We start from the raw sequence: 6,260 nt of genomic DNA on the forward strand, positions 1-6,260 counted from the left end.
TACTCATTACACAGTCTACTTAAGCATGACACAGATCACTATACTTGTCACTGTATAATCACATCCATAAAGATAATCCCACTCACCAATTTACCAGCAAAACTCAGTAGTCTAATGTCACTGAGTCTTCACATCCACTTTATCACCTGAGAATAGGATACTTCCAGTCAGACACAATCCCAGTAAATAATAATATTAATCAAACATAGAACACAGATGAAACCAACTAAACCTCGAACACGTGAGAGTTATCAATCACACACGTGTAAAAACCTACACGCGTGTGACTTTGTCACACGTATGGGTAAAATAACAAATACGTAAGTTTCATATTACTATTAAAAATAATAATAATAATAATATTAGTGATCTATGTAATTAGCCTCTATCCACTATCCCAATAATTTACCATTATAATCAAAATAATATCTCATAAAAAAATGTACATAGCTCGTATCCAATCAAATAGCAATTAACACAATAATAGTATATATATTAGTTTTATTAAATTAAATAACATGAGAGTACTTACTTTGAGATATTTTCTAAAAATGATGGTAGTAACCCTAGATCACGCTCCTTACTTAGAATTGCAGTGTATGTAAGTAGTATAGAAGTGAAATGGACGATTTGAAATTGAAGGAGTAAGAATGCTATTTATACTAAAAACTTGCAAGTAATCATTAAATCTAAACTATAGGTATTAGACGTGGCAATTACTTGTTGATCCTTAGCAAACAAGAAAACGTGGTTAGCAAATACTAGTAGCCTTGTCATATCATCTAGAATTTATCTTTGTTTTCATGCATACACAACTACATACGTGTCACTCTAGTGAATAAATATATAATCAAAATCAACGTGGCATCATGCTTATAACCATATGTATTTTTAACCTACTAGTCACTAGTCTAATTTATACTTCATAGGTTTTATACGTGGCAATATCATAACCATTTCTTTGTTACCAATCATGTGGAGGCTTGTATGCCACATGTTCATTTAAATATCTATATCATTATATTGCAACTTTAAGTACGGACTCCATAAAACAATTTAAACTATAATTAAGTCACTCATGTTTCTTTATAACATGTGACCTAAACTTGTTAATTAATAAACATTTTTGTTATTTAGAACACAATGTTTATATTAGGTAGTCCTAACGAAGCCCAATTTATTCAAACGAACCTGTTCTGCAACTCTTGGCACAAACTGGTCTCAACTAAACAACCAAATAATTATAAACATATAATTATTAAAATCACTAATTACGCCATACCCCAGGGTACAATGGTCATTTCATCTATGCCCAAAATGCGGGTGTTACATCATATATCCCTAGAAACTTGGCAAAACGAACCAAAACCGAAGAAGAAGAAACGAGCGAGTCGGAATAAGATAGTTGTATTCGTGTGGTGTAATATATGTAATATAGTGTTCTTATGCTTTATGATATTTGTAAAAATTGCTTGTATTAATAAGTATTTTTTTATGAATCTAACTCTTGTCTATTTTACAGTTTAAAAACACAAAATGGATAGACAACCCAATATTTTAAGAGACCTACCCGGAGACATGATTGATGAAATCTTGTCTAGAGTCGGCCAGAATTCCTCGGCACAACTATTTAAGGCGAGATCAGTTTGTAAGACATTCGAAGAACGTTCCAAGAATGTCTTGGTTTATAAGAGACTTTCGTTTGAAAGATGGGGGATAGCACATTGGGAAACCCATAAGTTACGATGTGTTTACTTTGACGCATATATTGCGGGGAACCCAAATGCTATTTTACGCAACGGGTTAAGAAATTATTTTGACTCAATATATCCGAATATTGGACTTCGTGATTTAGAAAAAGCGGCTAACATGCAACATAAAGAAGCATGTTATGCTTACGGATTAGTAATGTTCGCTTCTCACCAAAGTGAGAACAAGAACATCGGGCTACAACTATTAAACAAAACGTTTCCACAAGTGACGGAGTCGGTAATTGGGGTAAGAAATGAGGTTTTTAGATTGTTACGGGACTGTTGGACATTACGTAACCCTCGTCCTTTTGACGATGTTACAACACGCTGTCTTATCAACGGCCATAACGGTTATGTTCCACAAGACCAAGGATGGGAAGTAATCCTAGTAAAACCAGAATGCATGACTTGTTTCTGGACGTATGAATTACGTGTCTTTATTGTCTTTGCTGAACGACTTGTGTACTAGCTAGAATTATCTTCACAACTATCTTGTATCAAAGTTATTGTGTGCTATATTTCATGCTTTATGTAAAATAAGCGGTATTGTAAGTTTGTAAAATATTGTATAAAAGTTTGAACGCGAAATATTATTATAATCAGTTTTTCATATAGAATTGTAGTAGTTGAATTGTATATTAGCTACTAAGTATGAACTTAACGGGTAGGTACTACCCGAATTTAAACTTATAAAACGCTAATATGAAGAAAAAGCTTTTATAAATGAGTTCATATTATGCTACGAAATACTATTAACTACTCTTAATATTCTGTATGATTAACTTGTTTCATTTGACTATTTTGAAGGAAATGGCACCGACTACTCGACACACCGTGAATATGAATGAAGAGGAATTCCGTACTTTTCTAGCTTCAAACATAGCCGCAGTACAGGCTGCGCTACATACCAACAATAACCTTGGATCTAGCAGTACAGGAAATCGTGTAGGATGCACCTACAAAGAATTCACTGCCTGCAAACCTTTGGAATTTGATGGAACCGAAGGACCGATCGGATTGAAACGGTGGACCGAGAAGGTCGAATCGGTGTTTGCCATAAGTAAGTGTACTGAAGAGGACAAAGTGAAGTACGCTACTCATACCTTCACAGGTTCTGCGTTAACATGGTGGAATACCTATCTAGAGCAAGTGGGACAAGATGATGCGTACGCACTACCGTGGTCAGCATTCAAGCACTTGATGAACGAGAAGTACCGTCCCAGAACCGAGGTCAATAAGCTCAAGACAGAACTTAGAGGGTTACGAACCCAAGGATTTGATATTACCACGTACGAAAGACGATTCACAGAATTGTGCCTATTGTGTCCGGGAGCATTCGAAGATGAGGAAGAGAAGATCGACGCGTTTGTGAAAGGATTACCGGAAAGAATCCAAGAAGATATAAGTTCACACGAGCCCGCCTCCATACAACAGGCATGTAGAATGGCTCACAAACTCGTGAACCAGATTGAAGAAAGAATTAAAGAACAGACTGCTGAAGAGGCCAATGTGAAGCAAGTCAAAAGAAAGTGGGAGGAAAACGGTGATAAGAATCACCAATACAACAACAGCAGCAATTGCAACAATAATCGCAACAATTATCCCAACAATCGCAACATCAATCGCAACTACAACAAACGGCCCAACAACAACAACAACAACAACAACAACAACAACAACAACTACAACAATCATCCCAACAACAATAATAACCGCAACAACAACAACAATCAGAAGCAGCTATGCCAAAGGTGTGAAAAGAATCACTCGGGGTTCTGCACCAAATTTTGCAACAAGTGTAAAAGAAATGGTCATAGCGCGGCGAAGTGTGAGGTCTACGGACCAGGGGTTAATAGAACGAAAGGAACAAATGGTGTCGGAACGAGTAATGGCGGAGCAAGTAGTGTCGGAGCAAGTTATGCCAATGTAGTTTGTTATAAATGTGGAAAACCGGGCCACATTATTAGAAATTTCCCGAACCAGGAGAACACGAATGGACAAGGCCGTGGAAGAGTTTTCAATATTAATGCGGCAGAGGCACAGGAAGACCCGGAGCTTGTTACGGGTACGTTTCTTATTGACAATAAATATGCTTACGTATTATTTGATTCGGGTGCGGATAGAAGCTATATGAGTAGAGATTTTTGTGCTAAATTAAATTGTCCATTGACGCCTTTGGATAGTAAATTTTTACTCGAATTAGCAAATGGTAAATTAATTTCAGCAGATAATATATGTCGGAATCGAGAAATTAAACTGGTTAGCGAAACATTTAAGATTGATTTGATACCAGTAGAGTTAGGGAGTTTTGATGTGATAATCGGTATGGACTGGTTGAAAGAAGTGAAAGCGGAGATCATTTGTTACAAAAATGTAATTCGCATTATACGAGAAAAAGGAAAACCCTTAATGGTGTACGGAGAAAAGGGCAACACGAAGCTACATCTTATTAGTAATTTGAAGGCACAAAAACTAATAAGAAAAGGTTGCTATGCTGTTCTAGCACACGTCGAGAAAGTATAAACTGAAGAAAAGAGCATCAATGATGTTCCCATTGCAAAAGAATTTCCCGATGTATTTCCGAAAGAATTACCGGGATTACCCCCACATCGATCCGTTAAATTTCAAATAGATCTTGTACCAGGAGCTGCACCAATAGCTCGTGCTCCTTACAGACTTGCACCCAGCGAGATGAAAGAACTGCAAAGCCAATTACAAGAACTTTTAGAGCGTGGTTTCATTCGACCAAGCACATCACCGTGGGGAGCTCCTGTTTTGTTTGTCAAGAAGAAAGATGGTACATTCAGGTTGTGTATCGACTACCGAGAGTTGAACAAACTTACCATCAAGAACCGCTACCCACTACCGAGAATCGACGACTTATTTGATCAACTACAAGGCTCGTCTGTTTATTCAAAGATTGACTTACGTTCCGGGTATCATCAAATGCGGGTGAAAGAAGATGATATTCCAAAGACTGCTTTCAGAACACGTTACGGTCATTACGAGTTTATGGTCATGTCGTTTGGTTTAACTAATGCACCAGCTGTGTTCATGGACCTTATGAACCGAGTGTGTGGACCATACCTTGACAAGTTTGTCATTGTTTTCATTGATGACATACTTATTTACTCAAAGAATGACCAAGAACACGGTGAACATTTGAGAAAGGTGTTAGAAGTATTGAGGAAGGAAGAATTGTATGCTAAGTTTTCAAAGTGTGCATTTTGGTTGGAAGAAGTTCAATTCCTCGGTCACATAGTGAACAAAGAAGGTATTAAGGTGGATCCAGCAAAGATAGAAACTGTTGAAAAGTGGGAAACCCCGAAAACTCCGAAACACGTACGCCAGTTTTTAGGACTAGCTGGTTACTACAGAAGGTTCATCCAAGACTTTTCCAGAATAGCAAAACCCTTGACTGCATTAACGCATAAAGGGAAGAAATTTGAATGGAATGATGAACAAGAGAAAGCGTTTCAGTTATTGAAGAAAAAGCTAACTACGGCACCTATATTGTCATTGCCTGAAGGGAATGATGATTTTGTGATTTATTGTGACGCATCAAAGCAAGGTCTCGGTTGTGTATTAATGCAACGAACGAAGGTGATTGCTTATGCGTCTAGACAATTGAAGATTCACGAACAAAATTATACGACGCATGATTTGGAATTAGGCGCGGTTGTTTTTGCATTAAAGACTTGGAGGCACTACTTATATGGGGTCAAAAGTATTATATATACCGACCACAAAAGTCTTCAACACATATTTAATCAGAAACAACTGAATATGAGGCAGCGTAGGTGGATTGAATTATTGAATGATTACGACTTTGAGATTCGTTACCACCCGGGGAAGGCAAATGTGGTAGCCGATGCCTTGAGCAGGAAGGACAGAGAACCCATTCGAGTAAAATCTATGAATATAATGATTCATAATAACCTTACTACTCAAATAAAGGAGGCACAACAAGGAGTTTTAAAAGAGGAAAATTTAAAGGATGAAATACCCAAAGGATCGGAGAAGCATCTTAATATTCGGGAAGACGGAACCCGGTATAGGGCTGAAAGGATTTGGGTACCAAAATTTGGAGATATGAGAGAAATGGTACTTAGAGAAGCTCATAAAACCAGATACTCAATACATCCTGGAACGGGGAAGATGTACAAGGATCTCAAGAAACATTTTTGGTGGCCGGGTATGAAAGCCGATGTTGCTAAATATGTAGGAGAATGTTTGACGTGTTCTAAGGTCAAAGCTGAGCATCAGAAACCATCAGGTCTACTTCAACAACCCGAAATCCCGGAATGGAAATGGGAAAACATTACCATGGATTTCATCACTAAATTGCCAAGGACTGCAAGTGGTTTTGATACTATTTGGGTAATAGTTGATCGTCTCACCAAATCAGCACACTTCCTGCCAATAAGAGAAGATGACAAGATGGAGAAGTTAGCACGACTGTATTTGAAGGAAGTCATCTCCAGACATGGAATACCAATCTCTATTATC

This window comes from Rutidosis leptorrhynchoides, chromosome 2, assembly GCF_046630445.1.
Source record: "Rutidosis leptorrhynchoides isolate AG116_Rl617_1_P2 chromosome 2, CSIRO_AGI_Rlap_v1, whole genome shotgun sequence".
Classification (NCBI taxonomy): domain Eukaryota; kingdom Viridiplantae; phylum Streptophyta; class Magnoliopsida; order Asterales; family Asteraceae; genus Rutidosis; species Rutidosis leptorrhynchoides.